At 36.9% G+C, this 25,121-nt stretch overlaps 1 protein-coding gene across 1 annotated transcript in view; it reads right to left on the bottom strand.

The window, feature by feature from the left end:
• The window catches only part of LOC121318127 (prickle-like protein 1), a 35,466-nt gene extending 15,493 nt beyond the window's left edge, over positions 1 to 19,973 (bottom strand). Inside the window, exon 1 of the mRNA XM_041254444.1 lies at positions 19,690 to 19,973. The gene's annotated coding sequence lies outside the window, so the exon portion shown is untranslated. The remainder of the gene's footprint in view (positions 1 to 19,689) is intronic.
• Between the last annotated feature and the right edge of the window lie 5,148 nt (positions 19,974 to 25,121).

Below are 25,121 nucleotides of genomic sequence, written 5' to 3'. Positions count from 1 at the left end.
AAAGCAAATCTCACTTAGTGCTTGTATCTCTTTGTTTAAAGTTTCCACTGCAAGACAGCAAAGCGCAGGATTTAAAGTTAACAAGTTATAAAACCCTTGGAATCTTACCTCACTTCTCCAAGAAAGTGCTTCTCCTCATATGCTTCAGCTAGTTAAGTAGCCAGTGTTACAAAGAAATGTTCCCAGAGACCAGACTAAACTTCCTTCAGAGACAAACATGAACACACACACTTGTTTTCCTCAGGTCTGAATACATGTGTGAGGAGGTTCCCTCAAAGTCATCTCCTACTTTCCCAGTTTACAATGATGTCAGCAAGTCTACGCTTTGTGCCAGAATCATTTAACAAGTCGCCACTGAATTTGAAGAAGTCATTAACATATGAACAGTTCTCTACTCCAACCAACCAACCCAGAATTTGCACTTGGTTATATACCCACTTAGGGAGAAAGCCAAAACACTAAAACAAACCCTTTTTTTGCTAGACAGAACACTATCAAATCAAAAAGAAAAAAAATGTGTATGTATTATTGTGCCCTAAAAAATAAAAAAAAAAAAAAAAAAAAACAGCTTAACCCTTTTCTGGGTGACATTTTGTCTTTCCGTTCTAATGCACATGATTATCAGTTAAATAAAAAAAAGTTTACAGTAAAAAATAAAAGTAAACACACACACCACACAGGACAGCCACCCCAAGTATAAAAGCAAGAGTTTAAAGTTCTGAGTTTTTAAAACACCACAAAACAATGAATACGGGTGCTAGTAAAGAAATATTATTCTCATTTGATTTATGTATTTGGATAAAACATTTCCAAATATGTTTCGTGTCATTTTAAATTGTTTAGATAATTTACTGAGGTGACAATGTTGGAGGGATTACGCTACAGACTTCAATCCCCCCCGACTATGGGTTAATATTAGTAATTCAGATTTGCTTGGCCAGTAGCCAGAGACATCTTGCACAAAAAAACAAAATAAACCAAAAATATCTGAAATGGGAGGGACAGTTGACCTTGTGGTCCCCTTTGTTTCCCTGAGGAATTTGAAAAGGTGTAGCCTTTCCTGCTGCCTTGAACAACAAGCCTGCTCTGCCCATGAACATGTTTGTGCTGGGCTTGAAAGGACAGCAAGCAGCTTCCTCTGTGGAATTAGAAAGTTAGCATTAGGCAACTAAGCTCCATTTCCTTTTTTTTCGATTCCTAACCGATTTTGCTTCCCCTGGGAAGTCATTATCAGAGATCATTTATAATTTACTGGACTGCTGGGTTAAAAGCTAGAGTGGCCTCTCATAATGAACGCAACTGTGTTGCCTTTTTCAGTCAGATGTCCAATTTTATTCAGGTCACATAATTGATGGGAGATTTATTCAGTAGCTCCTGCCACTAGAAGACAAAAAAAAAAAAAATCACAATACTGATTCTTCAGAAAGCCCCGAAAGGACCAGAACTGAACTATTTAAAAATCGCCCCAAGCATATACCTGTATTAAAAAATGAGGGTCCTTTTACACCGGTGGAACCAGTACAGTCCAATACCCACCCCTTTACAATTTAGAGAACTGTCACTGTTTATAATAAACAATTTTCAGTCCCTCAAGCATTTATTTGTAAAAAAACAAAAAGATAGACAGGGATTGTCGGATCAGTGTGATGATGTACTTAGTTAGTAAACACTTCCTAAATGGCTGAATGCTTGAGAGTAGGACTTTATCTGTGGGGCGCTAAGAAAAGTCATTATCATGTGAAAGCCATTGTTACAGCCAAGGGCACAGACCCATTCACAAGAGGCCCAGGCGTGAGCCAAGCTTGGGGTTCTACAGGGTTCTCTCTTGTTTCAGTTAGAGGGAGATGGCTGCAGTTTGCACTGATCTGATCTGCTGAATTACCATACAAAGGTACAAGACGGGTTGCATCCAGCAGAGACCCTCCTCTTTATACATTTAAATAATAAAACACAGAATCTCAATCTGTCTTGTACTAAAAGAAAAATCATCCTGAAACTAACAACCACTACCAAAACCATATGGGAAAAACAGCAGGCTAAGGCATTGCGATTACTGTATCATTTCAAAAACAGAATAAAAGAAGGGACTGCACCAGGCATTCTAAAATGTATTTAAACCTGGCAAATCATGCCCTGCCACAAGGCACTAACAGCAACACCTGCTGGCCCAAACAGCGACCAGAAGAGAAGTGCAATAAAAATAATGAAAATGCAACTCAATACCTGAAATTCATCCGGCTGAGCTATACAAACATTTTTCAACATTTAAAAAAAAAATAATTAACCTGCATGTTTGGCACATTGTCTGTCTTGGGATGCACACGAGCACAGAAGAAAAAAAAAGGATTTCCCATAAAATAGTTAAGCAGGTTATCAATTACAGTACTTGAACACTTAATTGAAAAAACAAATAAAATGAATCTAACAATTAATAAAACCCCTTTAAATCTTCCAAAAAAAGTGCTGCCCACTGCTGGTATTGTAGAAAGTTCAAAGTCCTATTATTTAGTCCTACTATTTAGTCCTGGAGTATGCATCATCATTTTGGGGGCTATACATTATGGCAGCAATTATATTTGATATGGCATCACAACTGCAGTAGAAGATACATATAATGTAAGTAAGAATGAGAGAGAGAGAGAGAGAGAGAGAGAGAGAGAGAGAGAGATTTTCCCCCCCATAGCCATAATATGCTCCTGTGCCCAATTCTAATGCAGCTCACATATTGCCTTGAAGCTGAAAAATGAGGTAATGCAGACATTAATAAAAGTTGTCAGAAAGCCACCTTCTTGGCCATGGGGATAAGCAAAACACTTTATACAATACTATTCTTGCTCCCCCCCCCCCCCCCCCCCCCATATATTATCCCATATATTACAATCACACAAGGCTGTGAAAGTCCACTTCCTGTTGAACAACAAGACATACAGCTCAAAGATGGCCTCATTTCCACCTCAATAGACAGAGTACTCTTCAGCCTTTAACTGAATCTGTTTACATCTGCGATGCAGCACCATAGTTTCCGTTCCACTAGGTCAAAATACCTAAAGAGAGTTCCTACAGAACTGTTTACATGCAGCAGCACTAGAGGAAGGTTCACTTGTCTCACTGCTCAAAGATAAACTTTGCTTAGTGCTTGTCCGATTGGCTTCATAATACTTGATAAAACATTAATGCTTTCAGATTTTCCCTGCTTTGACTTACTGTCTCAATTTATTCTACCTTCAAATACTTGTACCACTTTTTTTTTTAAGTAGTCCACTAACACCATCATAATTAAAGGAAGCAGTTGGTTGAGTAAAGTAATATAACTGTTTAATCATGGCTATTCTTCAGGAGACACTGGTCAAATGGATTGAACACATTTATTAAATGACAGGCACTCTGAACTTTGCCTGACAAGTATGAGCTGCATCTGTAACTTGTGCTCATCCATTAATAAACATGCTCATCCCAACTGTCCACTTCTCTATATTAAATCTGTGTTTACTGGGTGATCTAGAACATTTCTATAAGATTAACACTTTTGGAAACTGATAGAGGTATAGCACCTTTCTGATCTGAAAGCTTAATCCCAAATATATTGCTGTCAGAGCAATAACTCCCATTTACCCTGTAAAGAATTACCACAAAATATAAGTCAATAAAATAGACACATGCACACACGCACCTCAACTACAGACCTTCCTAACCACCAGAATAATAAATCTTTTCCAAGAGTTTATAACCACTTCTGACATTCCTAGCTGAACAATATGAAGAGCACTTCACACCTGGTACTGCCCTCATGTAAACCTCCTGGGGATGGGTCCTCCTCATGAGCCAAACATGTCCTGACAACCTGTGAACCAACACCCCCTCATCGAACCAAATTCTTTTGCAAACATAATTGAAACTCCCTTTCCAACGCTTATCATATTTTCACACCAAAAATAAATCAATAAAATACAAAATCTAAATTTCCGCTTGTTGTAGCACAGTCCACATGCAAAAATTGAACAGGATGTTTGCCTAGTTAAGTAATATGAACATTTCTGAAAACTGGGCCCGTAAAATATGACCTGTCAGGACTCACATTTGAAAAGGTACAATTGTGCCCTGTTAAAAACCGGATGCTCGTTAGCATTTGAGTCTCTTCTATTTTGACCTGCATGCCTGCAGCACATTCAAAGCCATCTCTGAAAACAGTCTTTAGAAAAGCCATCAATGTGGGTCAAAAGTCTGGAGGATGCTTTTTGATGCTCAACGCCCATCAAGGCAAACCTGTTGAAAACATGAATAGGATAGCTCTGTAGCAGGTAATGTGTGTTTACATCTTTTTAAAAAGAAATTTAAAAATGTCATGATGTCCTCATTGCAGGATTTCTGGATGAAACTGGTACAGGAACCATTTATACCAACTAACTGGATGGGGTAGTCCATATTGAAAGGAGAGGTTCATGCAAAGTATTTTTGCCTTAATATTTAAATCTGCTAAGAATTTAGAAAACATGCAGCTTTGGCCTGAAATATAAAGCGTGCCAGAATAGAAATTAATGTTAGAAATTAAAAAGAAATTAACAATTAATGTGACATTTCTAAAGGATTACAGATTTTGTGTAAAATTGTTTACAATGAGACAGCAAGCATATCCTGAAAAGTGCTGTGAGCCAGAAAGTCTTGATTTCATACCCTCAGTGACCTTAGACAAGTTATCTTATTTTACCTCCCTGGAACTCAGTGGAAACAATGGTGTGCATCACTGTTGGGTAAACAGAGAGGAAACCTCTTTATGGTAGACACTATATAATTTAACAATGGACATGTTGGGTCATAGAATATTATGTATAAAGCTTAAAATTACATTTGGGTTACAAGGAGTTAAATGACACTGTCACTTTAAGGTACAACAAAAATCCATTATATTTGCGTTCTCTATAAAACAAGCTCGTGCTTAGGCATTCCATTGCTGTCTACCATTTCTCTTAGGATCACCAAAAACAAACTTCTTAGGAGCCGATCAGCTAAGTATTACCAATTTGTTGAACGAAGACCCCCCCCCCCCCCCCCCTCCATCCATTACAAGTAATGCATCTCCCAAACTTGCAAAAGAGGGTAACATCTACAAGGCTGCAGGAACTTAATTATGAAAAAGTTACAATCTCCAAATATTTCAGATGTTTCGCCACCAATTGTTTACAATATTCATTACTTGTCCTGATCCGAATCCTCATTTGTCACGTGAAAAAAGTTAAATCTAAGGTCTTCTGTGTACATAAACTTTCAGATTTCATCACCAACAAGATTTGACACGACAGGGTCAAGTGGAACCAAGGTTGCAAACTGACACCTGTGGCCACTCATACGCTGAAGAATTTAAAAATCGGTGATCCCAAAATATGCTGTGCCCGACTCTCCCCCCCCCCCCCCCCCCCCCATTACAATTTTAATTTAGCCAAGACTCATCACCAAAGTATGTCAGGTTACATTATGTATGGAATTGTTTAATGTATGGGGGCAGTAAGCAAACCAATTTTATATCTCTCTCCAATGATATTACTTTGGTAGAGTCTGTCAAATGTAAGCCATTCTAAGTGTTATAATTGGACAATCTACTAGATTATTTCAAGGGCAATTGTTATTGGGTATATAAAACAGGAGTTTGATAATGTGGAAGCATTAAAACTATAATCCTTGTGCAGAAAGAATTCCAGCAACAAGGCTTGTTTAACACTACTGCCTTCATAGCCACTCACTTGAATCCATATCCCACTAACTATTAACATTCCACTAGAAATGTCTCAGAGAGAAGATACACACTAAACCATTCAGCTTAATTGGTGTCAATTTAGTTTACAAAAGACAGTGGACAATGTTGAATATTATTACCTATAATATATATCTGCATACACATGGAACTCGCAAAAAGACTAGAATGGACTAGACTGCCCAAATAAGAGTCCGTAATAACTTGCCATGACTGATCCGATTTGAAGCATTAATTAAAATGTAGCAATACTATGATTCTATTCCTTAATTAGTGGAGTAGGTTGAATGACCTCTCATGCTTTCATCCTCCAGGATTCCAACTGTGAGCACCATTGTGTTAGAATAAAGGGCTGTTTTTACTATAGCTTACTGGACTTGTAGTGCTTTAACCTCCCTCCTTACTGTGATATTGTAATTGATACATTCTACTTTAATGGAACGAAAAGGTCAGGCTTGCCATGCCCTTGTGAAAGGTGAACTTTCGAAGCATAAAATCACTTCATTTTTATAAGGGCATAACACGTCCTTGCCATTTCACAGTAATCCTCCAAAACAATTGAACCCTGAACCCATCATGTTACATTACATTCAGGGTTCACAATCCGCCCTCCTCTGCCCCAAAACAACGGATGCAATTTACATTATTGGTCACAGAAGAAGCAATGTCCAGCAGAGCTAGTCACCTGCTGTGATGTATGGGACTGGTTTTAATCAAATAAGTCAAGCTGCATCTTAGGTCACAGCAAGGAGGGGGTAAGTTATGCCCCAGGCAATCAGCTCCCTCTGTTGAACTTCTTGAAGCATTACCGTCTAGACAAAATACAGGCCACAACCATTAACACTATTGGAATCAGATACATAGATGGGATAGAGTCATGCATACAGTACATCTGCTATGGGAAAAAAAAAAAAAAAAAAAAAGCGCTTGCTTATCAGAATGCAGACTGCAGCTGGTGTACTTCCTGTGTTCATCTCACTAAAAATACCACACCTATAATTACTGTACTGAAGTTATGTTCCATTTAAACCAAATATCAAAACAGACAACCAAAAACTTAACATTTCAAATAGCCCACTTTCTACCCTTAAACAAAATGGGATACAAAACACTTTAGAAGCAGTCTATAATGAATTCTCATCCACATAGGTTTTTAAAAAAGTTAATTACCCAACACTTGTTTTAGCGTCAGCCTACTTTAACAAAATTGTTGACTCACTCCCACCATTCATGCTTTCTTCACTCAATCAATAGAAATGGCCTCAAACTGACAGGCCCATTTCCATTTGGGTCTTGGGAAGGAATTCAGTAGATGACCATGCCCAAAACCCATTTATAGGATTGCCACTAATTTCATACAATGTACACTTTAATACCACACAAATTACAATACATAATTTAATTTGCAAACTACCAAATTAAATCTATATTAATTAGTACCCTAAATCCATAAATGAACACACATCACTAGAGGGAAACGGACACCAAACCCAAACCTAATTTTGCCAAAGGTCACACACTTCAGCGCTCTGCCTCTCTCTCCTAAAAACAGAGATCAAGATAAAATGGTTATTTCCTAGAACATGGAGTGCAGCACACCCAAAAAAAAGGAGAGAGATCTGTGGTCAATCAAGGACTCTTAAGGACATAAGCCTGGATCGAGTTCACATAGGGGGGGTAATGAGGTCACGTATACGATATCAGGACTACTGTTAGCAGTGATAAGATGCCGTTATCTGTCCAGGAATGTATGGAACCCAGAGTCAATGCCAATAAAAGATTAGCAAGAAACATGGGTGGGTGTGTGTGTGTGTGTGTGTGTGTGTGGTGGGGGGGGGGGGGGGGGGGGGGGGGAGATGGTTTACAAACATCTACCTGAACAAAAACTAAAGCTACTTTATTCTTTGTGAAATAAATTTTTTAATGCATTTTATTCTCAGAATACTGATTCTTCATTGTATGGCTTAGACAGTGTGTGTTTCTGTACTTGGGGTGGATATAACTGGCAAAGTCTCAACTTTGTCTAATCTGTAGATCCTTTTTTGTTCTATTAGTTTACCATAATCAAGGTAGTCTGCCCTATGTCGAATAATACTCTGACAGACTCCTAAAAGTTATGAGTATGAGAAGTTTATCATGCTGACATTTTCATAGTGCTTTCAATTGTGCCAAAACTGTATTGCAACATCACATCTTTTTCTATTCCACAGAAATTCAAAAAGGGGACAGTCATCAACAAATCTTGCCCTGCACTTTACAAACCCATCTTTTCTACAGACACCAGGATCCCACAACAAAACAGAAGCTGACAGAACTCAGAAATCATTTGAGGCAAGAATTTAGGTCTCAATGATGCAGGGGTTTTGGGAACAGCAGGTATCTATCTGAGAATATTCCGAGGCTATTTTCAGTTATTGATCAAAACATTTAGATAATCCTTAAAAGCCCCTTAAATAACAATGAATAAATAAATAAATCTTGAGTACAGAAGATATCAGATTCTGCACGATGTGGATGAGTGTTACAGCCCAACAGACATCTAGTTAATTGAGAGAATTTATTTTCACTCAGAATTAATAGAAAACACCTGCTTAATGACGAGGCCTGGGTCTGTAATTACTTAGGAAAAAATGAGATAGTCTGCACTAAAGACAAAAAGTACTTTATGGAAACACACTAGGCATTTATTTAAATAGCTCCCAATAACTGCTATACTGCACATGATTCTTAACATTCTGTTTTGATCAGCTGTCCATTTATTATTCCCTAACTGATTTATGAACATATACCATCACTGGCACTTCAAAACATACTTTGTTTAATGGCTCCAATGACTTCTTATTAACTTGATGAAAGTGAAATAGTAAGTTTGTTGCCCCTTTTCATACCTCCGTATCAAAGCCCAAGCTCCAAAGAGCTGGATAACAAAATATGCTGACTTCCTTTCCCCTGCAACAATTATTAGCAGTTTAAAAAAGGTCAAGCACAATGTTTTGAGTGAGGTAGCCTGATGCAATTACCATAACATACTCTGTGTTACTAAGCTTGAAAACTGAATAATGAATATGCACATATCCAATTCAAACATCAAAGCTACTCTCTTCTGGGCAATAGTTTAAATAAGCAAAAACTATTTACCTTGAAGGATAACTGATCAGAGATCAAATATTTAAAGTTGTACAGCATTGGGGATCAACAAAGTTGACAAAGCAATCTTGTAACTACACTTGGCTTTGCATATTTTACTGCAGTCACCTTAATCTCTGTACATCTTGTGTGCAGCTGGCTCACAATATTACCATCACCAGTCCCCCCAAACAAGACTTTGTGAGCATTCCAAACAAGTTTCCTCTCTTTGAACTTTATCTCAAAAGTTAAAGGAGGGCAAACAAGCCTTCTTTTGTCAACCTACAGAGCCATTGTAGGTAGGACCTTTTAACTAAGGGACTGTCCCAGGTTGGCAACTGTCAATATTGACCCGCCTGTAAGCAGGCCCCTAACCTACCCACAGCATGAGCTTGGAGATTTCGCTGTGAAACACATTACATAAAATAGAACCAGAAACATTTACAACCCATTTTTACACTCCATTCAGGTTCAACTGTACTCCTTTTAAAACAACCCAATTACATCTGATAAGTATGATTGTTCATTACCCCCCCACCCCTCCAGTTCTTACTGGTAGATTAAATTAGCCAGTGTTTGTAATACTCAGGTGAGTCTAATTAAGCTCATAACACCATGTTAGAGTCTTTTCCCATCAATAATTCAGAATTTCTTTAGACCAGATTTACAGTGAGCTTGCAAAAAAATGTTTGTGGAGTGTTCTTGCTGTTAAGAATCTTTCAGTATGCCACAACGGCTTAAAAAAAAAAAAAAAAATACGTAAAGAAGTGATTTTTCGAGCAGATGTTTCCAATTGTGGTCTCCATTCCATTCTATTCCACTTTAATTAACGATATTTCAGGCCCCTGTAGATAGAGTACTAGTTAATATACCGAGCTTCCAGCACATGCATGCAAGTCCTTAAGCATTTCACTTGACCTCAGTCTAAAAGTGGATCCATTCTACACCATAAAACTTGGCATCTAGACTTCACCTGAACTGGAAACAAGTGTGTCCATTAAATTGATCCAAACGGTGTTGGATCTATAAACAGCTATTTAAATATTAAAATTAGGACCAAACCTTTATTTTACTTACAAGCATTTTTAAAATAATTGGAACACAGAAAGCTGTCATGCAAAACAGTTTAGTAGGAGTTTGCTTACAGGAACTCTGGTTGCAAACCCAACAACTTCATAATGAATTGTTGAGAAAAAAATAAATAAAACAAAAACACACCACATTCACATATCAAAACACATATTTTAGAGGAACAACCATGTTATTGAGAGGTAAACTTTCTTTACAAATCCAGATGTTAAAATGCCTAAGGGAAATTCCAGCAGGACTTTCTCTAGTGGAAAATATACTGACTGCTCAAACACAGGCATTCACTTGTTTCATTATACAGTTGATTTATTTTAGATAATTAAAGTTTGCCCAAAGTAGTCTGGCCATTTTACTGGATTTAACAAGAAAAAAAAAAAAAAAAAAAAAAAAATTGTGGGTCACCACTTATTTATTAACCAAAACTTAATTATTGCCTTCGACCACAGTAATGCCTGCACCCAGTAGTTATTACAAACAATGGTTTCATGCAACGCAATTTGTGTGGGTCAGCAACTGAAGTGCATTTGTTGTTTCTTACACAGAAACACTTTCACAGGCAGGATTCATCCTCCAGTATCTGCTGGAAATATCCTTGAGCACTTGACTGTCAACAGCAGATCTTCTATTAAGCTCTCCAACTGCTACCAGCTCCGGAGAATATTTTAGAGATCTGTAGAATATCCGGCAGAAAGTGAATCAAGTGCTCTCTTTGCAATCAAGCCCAAGGCTCCTGTATGCTCGGCAATCAGGGCAAAAAGATAAGATGGTGGTTTCTGGTTACATCTGTCAACAGCAGTTTTATTTCTAGTACACCTTTATAAGGGTATACAGTAAGCAGGCAGGACACTTGTAAGGTGATCTGGAAATCTTTATGGTTGAAAACCTGTAGGATTTTTAGATTTGGTGCTTCTGTTAAACATGGGACATCCTTGAAATCATGAAGCATATATGTTTAATGCAAAATACTTGTGGGAACGTATCACAGCAAACAGACACTTTACTTGACGGTGTACTTGCCCCATCATGCTTTATAAGACAATAATCATATTTCCAGATGGAGAACAAAGGGGATGATAAAGATACTCTACCTTTCTGACCTTGCCCTGGGACATGACATTTTAATTCCAGAAGTCACCAATTCTCTATTTACTTTTTTTTTTATCCACCTAAAAAACAACATGCTCCTCGATAATAGCTATGGACATCCCCGCAGCAGGCTTAATACTGTTAGAACACGTTGGTTCTTTAAAAACTTTGTCAAACTTCCTATTTGCAAAACATACATCACAGTGTTCCATAACCAGACACTCTTGGTCTACCCCGCTACAGAATCAAATTGTTTATGATGGGTTGGTTCTGCATGACCCTAGGGATTATCAGATGGCTGTCTACCACCTCCTAGAGGACACGACTGGAACAACACAAAAGAAAACAGACATGCATGCTGCCAAACTCCTACTATTGAAATGAACGGTGTACACAAACTAAAAAATTGTTTCCTAGTCTGCTGCTGAACAGATAAAGGCTGTCCAGCCATCTGGATCGGAAAACTAATAATTGGTTTAAGACTAAGGTTTATTGAATTTTACAGAGTAGGGACCATAAACAATAACACATTGAATGCATTTATATTTAAAGCAGTTAAATGAAATTGGCCCCCAGAAAAATAAATACGGGGAAGTACAGTATGCTTACCAGAGCAGTCTTGTAATTAGATTGGAGCAAAAATAAAAAGCTGCCTTTGAAACTAAAAGCATCCACAACTGGTGCCTTTTATTAGTGCTGCCTGTTTAATGATGTCCACATGCATGTCATCTGAAGAGCAGACAGTTTGCCCTTTCATCTAAAAACACTAGTTACTCTCAGTGTCCTTGTGTAGGCTGACCTTTTCCCAAACTCTCAAGTGACTGCAGTTCCTTTGCAATTATGTACTTTGGAATTTCTGATAAAACTGCCTGCCAACGTCTAAAAACGCAAATGTTCTGTACTCAAACCAATTAAGGACAAGATGCACTTTAAAAATCAAACCTGTCTGGCATATATAGAACCAGTATCTAGTTATCTTGGAGACAGACCTGCCCTTCTGCACTTTTGGAAGATTAGGTGGCAATAATGCGTGCCGAAGCAAGTCACTGATGTTAAAGCAGTTGAATTTGAATATATAAAAAATAAAAATAAAACACAACACACACATCTACAGAAACACACACTGCATTAGAAATGCAAATTTTGGTGGTATATTTACTGTAACCATCAAGTCCCTGTTCTTATACAAAGCCAAAAATGACAGCATTGTTTTGCATTTAAGCACTGAACTTGATTAACTTTAATATGGGTTTGCAACAGTCTACCATATAAAATAGCCTAAAAAGCAAAAAGGGTAACTTTTTGGATAAAGTTGAAATTGAGAAAGTTTGTTGAAAGCGCCACCTAGTGACTAATTTTGTAGCCAACTCAGGTTGGAAAGAACACACTTCCAACTTGCTCTGCAGGAGGTACGAAAACAAAAAACAAACAAAAAAAAACACAATCACATCACTTCTTTTCACGTGTGGTAAATCTATTGACTGTAGGAGTTGATTTGTGTTTCTTCTGGACCTTCTCCGTTTCTTAAATTATACTTGAAATCTACCCCCTCTGACAATGAAGACAAGCCCGGTGAAGCAGCCATGTTTGGGAAGGGGAGAGTAGGCACATACACCAAGCAAGGGCACTGGAAAGCTATAAACGATTCTTGGACTGGAGCTGTGCAACAATGTGGCCTCTACTAGCTAATTCATTTCTAAAAGAAGAAATCTCTCTAGGAGATAAAGATATTCCAAAGTTATGTCCGGTTTGACAGCATTGCCATGGCAATGCTGTTGTGTGCAGATGACTTACTGTAAAAGGGGTAGGGGAACCTATAGGCTATCACGCAAAACAAGATGTCTATTTAAAATACTGTATTGTGTGTGGCTTCCGTTGCCAGGGTGGTCTGATCATTTTACCCACAAATAAGCACAACTTTGACAAACAATATACGGTTATTGAACTATGACTGGCTTGCCAGATTTGGTTCCCCCTCCCCCTCTTAATAAGCCTAGTGGTCATGGTTACCAAGTGTGTCTGCTATTATTAAGCCATCAGCTCACTTTCATTGGACATAAATAACATTAAGCATATGTAGCTAAACAGTAACCAAGAACCTAGCTACATTTGTTGCAAAAACCCTTGACTTATGATTCCGCTTCAGCAAAATGCACTTACAGTGCAGAACAGAGGGGCTAAGACACACATTATTATACACTCAAAGTCTATTCTGAGATTACTTTTACTGTCTCTCATTTGTGCAAAGAGTAACTGTTATTAAAAAACTTTAAGTCCTGCTACAATGTGCCACATTAAATAAATGCATGCTGAAAAGAATTACAGGAAATGAGCACAGACATCTACATTTAGTCTGTGACCATGTACTTACAGAAAGCCATCATTTAAACAAACCGCATATCATTTCTTTCTCCACTAACTTACCACAAACAGTTCTCTACAGCACACACTCTGCGCTTAGTTGCATGTCTATGGGAATTCTCTCTCACCACTGCTTCATGTCTTACATGAACGACAATGTTATTTCTAAAGTCCCAAACCGTGGAGGCCGTCTGGTCTACTTTCTGCATGTTTGGCAGTATCCAAGGACGTTTCTGGATAGGTGCATGCCAAAGTGTTTATATTATTGCTGAATTACAAAGAAATCTATATGATTAATTTAGCTAAAACACAAACATTGCTTTGTGTACATTTTCAAACTGCTAAGCACGAAATCAGCACTGCATGATGATGTATGCACAGCAGTATTTATAGCTCAGGATATTTCAGCACTCAGCGTATAAAGACCCTCAGTATGAACACTTTTGCTGCTAATACTTCACATGGCACCAGAAAGCCATTCTGTAAACATGTCATAATGAAAGACACGCATTTCATGGCGTGGTGCAATTTGTCTGCTATCCTTTCTAAATATGGAAGGTTATTCATGCCGTCCTCTCAACCACTAATCTGTGGTCTAAATAACTTGGAAACTTACACATATGCCAGCTAAGGCCTGCATTATATGTTTTAAAGTGTCAAATCTGCTCCCAGCTATTTTATAGAAGCAAAACTTGCTTAAACTGGTGCTTTATGGTAATGCTACAAGCAATAGACAAGCTTACTGGAAAGCATTGCCCATTGATAATGCAGAGTCTAGTGGTTGCTATTTCTCTGAAAAAATATTTGACCCACAATGTGTTACAAATAAATAAAATAGGTCTTTATGGAGAACCAAGATTCTTAATTTGTTTGATGTAACATGTGTTAACTGTACCTCTTTAATTGACACATAAGAACATAAGAAAGTTTACAAACGAGAGGAGGCCATTCGGCCCATCTTGCTCGTTTGGTTGTTAGTAGCTTATTGATCCCAAAATCTCATCAAGCAGCTTCTTGAAGGATCCCAGGGTGTCAGCTTCAACAACATTACTGGGGAGTTGATTCCAGACCCTCACAATTCTCTGTGTAAAAAAGTGCCTCCTATTTTCTGTTCTGAATGCCCCTTTTTCTAAACTCCATTTGTGACCCCTGGTCCTTGTTTCTTTTTTCAGGCTGAAAAAGTCCCTTGGGTCGACACTGTCAATACCTTTTAGAATTTTGAATGCTTGAATTAGGTCGCCACGTAGTCTTCTTTGTTCAAGACTGAACAGATTCAATTCTTTTAGCCTGTCTGCATATGACATGCCTTTTAAGCCCGGAATAATTCTGGTCGCTCTTCTTTGCACTCTTTCTAGAGCAGCAATATCTTTTTTATAGCGAGGTGACCAGAACTGCACACAATATTCAAGATGAGGTCTTACTAGTGCATTGTACAGTTTTAACATTACTTCCCTTGATTTAAATTCAACACTTTTCACAATGTATCCGAGCATCTTGTTAGCCTTTTTTATAGCTTCCCCACATTGTCTAGATGAAGACATTTCTGAGTCAACAAAAACTCCTAGGTCTTTTTCATAGATTCCTTCTCCAATTTCAGTATCTCCCATATGATATTTATAATGTACATTTTTATTTCCTGCATGCAGTACCTTACACTTTTCTCTATTAAATGTCATTTGCCATGTGTCTGCCCAGTTCTGAATCTTGTCTAGATCATTTTGAATGACCTTTGCTGCTGCAACAGTGTTTGCCACTCCTCCTACTTTTGTGTCGTCTGCAAATTTAACAAGTTTGCTTACTATACCAGAATCTAAATCATTAATGTAGATTAGGAATAGCAGAGGACCTAATACTGATCCCTGTGGTACACTGCTGGTTACCACACTCCATTCTGAGGTTTTTCCTCTAATCAGTACTTTCTGTTTTCTACATGTTAACCACTCCCTAATCCATGTACATGTGTTTCCTTGAATCCCAACTGCGTTCAGTTTGAGAATTAATCTTTTGTGCGGGACTTTGTCAAAAGCTTTCTGGAAATCTAAATAAACCATGTCATATGCTTTGCAATTATCCATTATGGATGTTGCATCCTCAAAAAAATCAAGCAAGTTAGTTAGACACGATCTCCCTTTCCTAAAACCATGTTGACTGTCTCCCAGTACCCTGTTACCATATAGGTAATTTTCCATTTTGGATCTTATTATAGTTTCCATAAGTTTGCATATAATAGAAGTCAGGCTTACTGGTCTGTAGTTACCTGGTTCAGTTTTGTTTCCCTTTTTGTGGATCGGTATTACGTTTGCAATTTTCCAGTCTGTCGGTACCACCCCTGTGTCAAGAGACTGCTGCATGATCTTGGTTAGCGGTTTGTAAATTACTTCTTTCATTTCTTTGAGTACTACTGGGAGGATCTCATCCGGCCCAGGGGATTTGTTTATTTTAAGAGCTCCTAGTCCCTTTAACACTTCTGCCTCAGTTATGCTAAAGTTATTTAAAACTGGACAGGAACTGGATGACATGTGGGGCATGTTGTCAGTATCTTCCTTTGTAAAAACTTGTGAAAAGTAATCATTTAACATATTTGCTATTTTTTTTTCTTCATCTACGATTTTGCCATTTGTATCTCTTAAACATTTAATCTCCTCTTTGAATGTTCTCTTGCTGTTGTAATATTGGAAAAACATTTTGGAATTGGTTTTAGCTCAACATACCACCCCAGCCAAGAAACAGCTGATTTGTTATCTTTACAAGTGTAAGCCTCTCGGCTTCTTCTAGTGTAAAAAATGATTACGCCTGTCACATGGGTATTAGATCATTGTACATGTATTTTCTACCTGCTACCAGCACATTTCATCCACACACAAAAAAAAAAAAAAAAAAAATAGGTCTTTGACTCAACTTGGAAAATGTCTTAAGACACAAATTACAGCTACGTTATACAATAGAATTAAAATAATTTCCCCTCAGACACAAACCAACACACTTGTTCAAGTCATAGGGTAGAATCCATTCTAAAACACTTTTTTGGCACACAGCCATTTTTAAACCTGCCAACAGTTTGCGTAACTGGAAACATTTCAAAACACAATCATTACAGAGTCAGACCATAATTATTAGCTTCTAGGATCTGCATCTCAGATAAGCAATTGAGCCAAATAGAAAAAAATAATAATAATGACACTACCTGGTTAATCATGAGCTTTAAAAAACTGTTTTGGGGGGGTGGGGGGGTAGCAAAGAAGTTAAGCAGAGTAGACCAATTTGATAATGCTTAAAGCAACTGAAAGAGCAACTGCAGTGATACTACAAACAGGCTTGCATGTCAGCAGGAACACCAGGCATTTCTGCAAGAAGGTCTAGCGAGGAACAAGCAACTAACTTCATTAAATGAGCAGTCTCAACTTATCTATAGATTTCTTTTTCTTACTTTGAATGTGAAGGCTCTGCTCAAAACATTTAGATACAGTGAGCAACAGAGTATTAAATTTGGTTAGGTATTTGCTTCCAATCCCAGCACCCTACTCTTGAACACGGACATTGAATCCAGCTGAAGTGCAGGCAAAACAAAACATAGGAAAGCCATTTAAAAAGCACAAGTCTACCAAAGAGTGTAGCACACATGTGCCAACATCATGCAGATAAACACTGATAAAGTTACAACTAAGATAGGCGATTATACAATTTGCGTAATCAATGCGATCTGGACAAACTATACATATAACATAAGATCACAGTTCATTCAAGGCTCCTTTAAGCTTTTACGGAAATGTTCTAAACAATGCACATGTGATGATATTGCTACACCCCCACATTGTGATAACTGGCAAAAGTGACCATGAATGCTGCAAGTGGCATGATGGCCTACAATAGCCTAACATAAAACCAAATACCAAACCAAGATAGAAAGCCCCCTGTAAACCTCCCCTCCAAAACAACCTTACTCTGACAAAATAAACAAAAAGGATACAAATCGTTTTGTCAGTTAAAATCAAGCACTGGGCATGCAAATATATTTCAAGGCAAACATCCACGTATGATTTATGTATCTTTCTACAAGGCATGATCACCATGCAAGATGACAGAATTCCTCTGTCGTTTATACCTGCAGCGGAGTCCAATCTTAATGGCTTATCTATTAACCCAGAGGAGCCTTTTTACTTGACATTAAAATGTACACATTTGACCCAAGCTAGTTGATTAGCATTGGCTTCATTATTTGGGTAAATAGTAGCCACACTGCTCTCTGTAACATTTCACTAACTGCAGTGGCCAAAGTGTTCGGACACCATTATTTATCTAGAATAAGCAAAGTTATTGAGTGTACTTTTTTATAGCAATTTGTAAATGAAGATAAAATAAACTGATTTGTATCCTTTTTATCATCAGAGCCAATCGATAAAGTAAATGCTTTAAAATTATTATTTTTTATTTAATGCAATCTTGTACAATAAGTTACAACCGTTCTGGGGTCATAAAACGTATGCACACAATCTTGACTTGGAATTTATTATAACAGTTCTGTCGGTTGCCGTGTAGGAGCTGAGATTTCTCCAGCTCTAAATCTGTAGCTCTCACCACTAGGGGGAACTACCACCTTAATTAGAGCTTTTCAACAATCATTCCCACCTTCCTTTCAAAGTTCTTCTTCATCATCATTGTACTTGAAAGGGAATTTTACAAAATTAGGCAGATTGTTTTATTTTAAAATATTTTTCAGCAATATACACTTTGGCTGGAGTTCAGAGGGATCCCAGTTATGATAAGGACATAAACAAAAAACCAACCAACCAACCAACCAACAGCCCTAAATTCTATTTTGAAAAAAAAAAAAAAAAAAAATAGTGTTAACAGATTCAAAGAATGTGTATACATCATCTCTGTGGAAGGTTCACCATGCCCTAAAACAATTACTACAATGTGGTGTCAAAGTATCTATACAAATAACATACAATTTGTCTGCAGAGCTATGAGGAGGTGCTAACCAACTTCTATACCCACCTCCAATGTCACGTTGACCCCGGAATCCTCTGGATAAACATTGCACTTGGAGCCTGAGAACTCATCTTTCCCAGCTCCCTAGCCAATGGAGTTTAAAGGCTGATGCTGATCCCAGCAGAGCGTTATATTTTGTTTTCCTTTGCCCCCAGCTGTGGCCATAATGACAGATTTCTGTCCAAGGCCAGCCCCAGCCTCCAGACTGCAGGCATGCTGAATTAAAAACCTAAGCAGACAGCCAAGATAAATGGCTGCTGTTTACATTTACAGTCCCCTGCCAGGAGTAAATATTGTTTGAAAGACAGCTTGGCAAATACTGCACCACTTTTTTTTTTCTTTCTATTCACCAGCATCCTTTAGGATTTCAGTGCCTGACTCCAAATATATCCATCAGGTTGTCATAAAAATAATATGGGCAGGAAAGATATAAACTGTGGAGAGGAGGGAAACAAGACTGCCACCTCCCTTGGGACTGGTAACTGAGTATTCAAGATAATACAAAGGAGTTGAGAATAGACACTTATTAGCTGAGGAATAATGGGCAGGGAAATGCTTAAAGGGAACCAACCAGTTGTCACCTAAGTGACAGGCAACAGCTGAGCTCATACATCTGGAGTCAAAAGTATACAACAGTACTTTAAACTACCTTTACTCAAAGGCATCCCTTTTTATGTTATTTTCTTTTAATGTATTTGGAAATGAGGTCTAAGTAGCAAACAATTGGGGGTCAAAGAGCCCTCGTTAATATTATTCAATTTGGATTGATTTCTTTAAAATATGATTTAAAAAATACGTAGTAGCTATACATAAGTAGTGTAAGGGTTATTGCTCACAGACTGAAAATAATTGTTCACATTTGTATGCGATAAATATAACTGTTGCTATCTCCATACAAATTACTGTTATGTAACTCCTTCCTCTGCAATGGAATACTTACTTGACGGTTGTACAATATAATATTCACGCTTGTTTAAAAAGGAGCCATACTTTTAAATCTCTGAAACGAAACTTTGAGTGAAATTCATATGCCGAAAATGTTCTGAAGAACTAGCAACACGTCCGTTTAGACCACAGAAATATCCACAGGCTATTTTGATTTACAGACTCCCCGGTGCCGTAAAAAACAATGAAAAATTATGTTGTTAAGACACGATGACAGCAGACACTGGGAGACGCATTCACCATACCCAAACATTTTAACTACCTAACTTAACTTTATAAACAGTAGCGACTATGTTTAAAAACAAAAACACACACACGATAGACTAAACTATTCTCAAACTTACCTCAATTTTTCTGCGTATTTGATTGATACAAATACGCAAAATGTACAGCCAAATATTCCTTTTTTTTTTGTTCTAGAACAGAATCACATTTGGTCTCTTTAGCTTCAGTTCAGATGTCCACAAAATTGCTGCTCTGCAACGCTTCCACCCGTGTCTAACCCCGTCAAAGTCAGTACAATATAAATGAATGCATTTTCAGGAATGATTGAAGAATGGGAGTGCTGTTAGACTTCAGCTGCAGAAGCTCTGGCATTTAAGTAAACAGCTTTCTAAAGCAGTGACTCACTCGCTAATGGGCTCAGTGCTTCATGCTCACCGAAATGACATTAACATTACTCCCAGCCTATTGGCTTAAACAGTCAACCCACCAATCCTCACGAGACTGAAATTCTTGGTAGTTAGGAAAACCTGGAGGGTTTCATGCTGCGGAAAGTTGGATTTTTCTGCACAAAACCTAAAGTTCTTTCTAGACCGTTATGACAGGGTGAATCGTTTAAATGTGTCCTCCTTTTTACCTCCATAAAAGGGCATTCCATATAATCAGATTACATATGTGATTAACTGAACAGAAGAATGATGTTTGCTGTATGTTCAGTGATGCAGAGCAAGAATGAAAAAAAGTTCTCCAATTCACTGCCTTGCAAAATGTATGCTGGCAGCAAATAAGCTAAAAGGGAAAATTCTTGTTCTCACACGTTTACTCACATAGAATCTTATATATATATATATCTTATATATATATATATATATATATATATATATATATATATATATATATACACACACACACACACACACACACACACACACACACACACACACACACACACACACACACACACACACACACACACACACACACACACACACACACACACACACATACACACACGCTGTGGTTATTAAAGGGAAAATCAGTGATGCAATAATCTGTAATACAGCTGATAATATTGAGTATATTTAATTCAATTAGGTTTAATTATTACATTTATATTGTGAATTAAATGGACAGGATATTATGCAGCATATTGTCAGCCTGCAGTTATTCCAGCTAAATTGACAGGCACTGACCCTGGTGGCTGTCTGGTGGTTTAGAAGTGCCCACATACTGGTGGTTTGGATCTCAGCTCCATCTTGACATGTTGTGTGCATAAGTGTACTGAACCAAAATAAAAGTTTAGAGACACACTGGTTTATTTGCTTTAGAATAGCATTAGTTATCCCTGTCTGAGCAGCTTTTTTCCTCAAAAAAAAACACCAAAAAAAACCCCACTTGTATTAGTTGTTACCCTCTCGTTAACCATATCACAATTTAAATGAAATCTCCATTATATTTATTCAGTCAGGTGGATTCATTCATCTGCACAACCATTAAAAAAAAAAAAAAAAAAACTAAACACTTTCTCTGTAAATATTACAGTGCATGGCATGAAATAAATAAATAAAAAAAAACATAATCAAATTAAATGGTGATCTAAGATGTTTAAAATCTCCTTTGGGGTGTACATTTGTAAAATACATGCATCAGTCAGACTGTCCTGTCTTCCTAGTTGCAATTGTTGCACCTTCACCTCATAACATGGTACTGGGCAGGAGAAGATATATACTGAAACCAAACAATGTTGTATTCCAGATAACTAATTAGTAATGAAAATATAATGTACATTTAGCTCTAACCATTTTACAGTAATTTCATTTTTATCTTCAAAATAACTTAGCTTCAAAATATAATATATATATATATATATATATATATATATATATATATATATATATATATATATATATATTTTGGAAACTTTTAAGTACCAGTATGAATAAACATCCTGCTAGTTTAAGTGGCTCAGTTTACTTTTCTCTTGGCCACACCAGCATGTTCTAAAGCTACCAACAAAGTGTGTCACAAAGGTGTGTACTCTCACTCTCACTTTAAAACTGAAACACCGTCTGCCAGTAGATCTTCAAGTTCCCACTTCCTTAAGAAAACCAGGGGCAATGCCTTCAACAAACAGTTGAAAATCCACCCTACAAAACCTCACTTCCTCATCCCCAGCATGGGGACATGACCTCTATGGAAATTAGTGTTCCTACTCATTGAACAACCCTGTAAAGATACCTCCAGATAAATCCTATTTGCAACTAGTGAGCCATCTTTTCACTCCTCCTTGTTAAGATGTTAGTTAATCTGCCCTACCTGTGCCCCACTGGGGCTCTCACAATTGTTTTTTTTTTCACCATACAGAACTATAAGGGCGGAAACCTGATCTACTTAATACGAAGTTTACTTTTTCAATTCTTCTTGGTCCTCGAATTACCTTTTTTTGTATCTGTAGCCACTTAAGGTTGACCTAATCTCATTGCTTCAAAAGGGATATTATAACATTAATCTCATTTACAGTAGAACATAAAAGGTAAATCTATATGTATACCCACAGAGGAGAACCATTGATCCTGCTGCTGCAGTCAAACAATGGCCATTTATTATTATTATTATTATTATTATTATTATTATTATTATTATTATTATTATTATTAATAATAATAATAATAATAATATAACTGTGCATGTGAAAGAGTGCCAGGTTAACAATGCTGGAAGACAGAAGTTCTCTATTTACCCTGACAGAAAGTATTACTATCCACAGTTAATAGAAACACATGCTTCTATTCACATCCCCACCAATGTACTTCTTCTCTGCCATGGAGGGACTACCCACTACGGTGGTAAAAACTTGTCCCCTTGCTTACCTGCAGAGGTGCAAATTAGTAGCCAATTGTGATGGTTTTTTTTTGTGACATTCAGTAGTAACTGGACAGAGGCCACACAGTCCTCCAAACAATCTTTATATAAATTGAACCTACTTCCATGCAGTGGCTATCATGTTGGTAATATCTATTTTTCATATTACTTTGCATTGCATCATGTTCCTAATTTGTTTGTTAATCAAGTAACTTGAAACTTAAAATTAAATTAAACAAAAATTATTCTACAACTAATTTTTAACCAATTTGTCTTTCTTAAAATTTATCTTCCCTAAGACAACCTATTTGTAACACCTCAGTGTTTTTTTTTTTTAAATGAATGTTTAATAATATGTTAAATGCACACAAATACACTAGTGTTACCAAATATCACATATACATTTAAGTGTAACTTTCAAGTGTCTTCTTTGTGTTCTACTGCTTAATTAATTAATCTGGCCAAGATTATATCATTCTAAACTTTGCTTTAACAAATAGCAGTAAATAATGTACCAGACAATTATAATATTTAAAGTATACTGTAATATCAATACACATTTTCATTATAAACCAGGTTTACTAAGGAAAAGCAAATTTAGGTGTTTTAAACTAAGCTTACAATGATTTATAATTGTATTAATAATCATTTATTACACATACTGAATTTATCAATATTGCCAGAGTTAACGTGTACACATCATGAGAAATGTTAGGGCTCTGTTTTAAGTTTTGCATTATGTATAGAAGAGAAATGAGTAAATCAACTGTAAATCCTACCAATCACACCATTGATGCAGTAGGACAATTCTCGATGTAATCTTCTCCAGTAATCTTAATAGTGATCTTCATTAAGCACACAACTAATCTCACAATAGATCAGTAGAATTAAATTCTAAGATTTCCATTACATGAGAGTAGATGTTAAAATTTCATGCTGATTTGAACTCGGCTCTCGCCAAGATAAGCGCCAACCAAGTCGTAGCTTTACAGTAAACTAATGTGATCCATCTGCATCTCCATCCATTTAAGTTTCTTTCCATCTGATGATGTAGATATCCTTCTGCCTGGTGTTAATGGCTGAAGTGTAATGCTAGCTGCAGGGATCAGCAAATTTTGCCTCCCCAGCGCAACAGCACACACAACGGCTCTGATGCTGGCTCCGGGGATCAACTATAGTGCGGTCTCCCAAGCGCGTCAGCATGACAACCCTCTGGATTGAGCCAAGCAGGGTACTTCTCTGCCATCTTCAAAAGGGCACCTTCCATCCTCTGTGTTTCGGCGACTAGGCCACGACACAAGAGGACTCGACAGTGATTCTGGCGTCCCAGCATCATCCCCCTGCGTCCCCCACTCAACTCAGCCCAGCTTACTAGAAATTAAGTAACACTTTGTAGAAACAAACAAAAATGAAAAAACTACAAAAAAAAATCTGTTTAATATTTATAATACAAATTTAAAATAGCATACCTGCATACTGTTCAAATACTGTGGCCATTAATTATGTGTTACTGTAATGTTTATGACATACTGTAATTAAATACATATGCATCTTCCTTGAAAATATATTTTTTTAAAGTCATGTGGTGCTACTCATGAAATTCATGACAAAAGCACGTGCTCACAGCAGTAGTAAACTCAAGGTCTAAATCTATAATCCCTTTAACAAGATTCAAGGCTTAGAACAGCTCCTGTCAAGATAGACTTGAAACAAACCACCCTTAATTAGGGAAGAGGCTGTATTCCGGAACACTTTCTAATTATGAATGCAGTCTTCAAGCCTACATACAGCCTACAAGCACATATAAGCACTTCCCTGTAATTTGTTTCAACATTTTTTTTCTATTTGTATGGCTTTGGGCAGTCTGACCTTACAGCAGAACCCTAAGCTTTTCTTTATTAACGGGGGAACAGATTCCTGTGTGAACCAAGCGATACCTAGTGCAAAGATAATAGCTGAACATGACCAGAAGTCACGGCTGCAACAATAAGGTACTGTGCAAGGCTCTTTAAAAAAATACATGTTCAAAAACCTCTAAAGAACTGCTGTTCTCTACTGTAGAGGAGGTATAACAACTCACATACTTTAAACACAAAAGCTAACAAAGTACCTTTTATATGTATAAATCATATGACTGTTTTCACCATTTACAGGAGAAGAATCAACAGGTCTAAACAAATACTTGACTAAATTAAATTAAATTAAATTTAACTTTTATTTCAGTTTGAGTTAGTTATTTTTTTCTTTTACAATACATTTTGTGAATGACTTTAAACTTCCAAAAAAGTGGAACTTCCATACTATTTTAATACTCACCTTATTCCTGAAACCATACCATTCATGCTTTTATCAATAATTCCATAATGTTAATAAAACACTTGTATGTGTACAAAAATTTGGAACACATCTACCGTTTAAAGAAAAAAAAAGGCTATTTAATACATTATAAGTGAAAGTAACTGAGGCCACCCCTTACAATGATATATATATATATATATATATATATATATATATATATATATATATATAAATATATATATATATCATTATTATATATATATATAATTTTTTTTTTTTATACTTCACGGTACTAAAAAGTATACGGTATGGTAGTGCGTCCAGTGGTTTGAAATTCCACGATTATGTGTCTTGCACATGTCTGAGATTTTTTATTTAGCCATTTATACTGACT

This window comes from Polyodon spathula, chromosome 7 (genome assembly GCF_017654505.1).
Source record: "Polyodon spathula isolate WHYD16114869_AA chromosome 7, ASM1765450v1, whole genome shotgun sequence".
In the NCBI taxonomy this organism is placed as follows: Eukaryota; Metazoa; Chordata; class Actinopteri; order Acipenseriformes; family Polyodontidae; genus Polyodon; species Polyodon spathula.
This window is presented reverse-complemented; position numbering and strand designations above follow the sequence as displayed.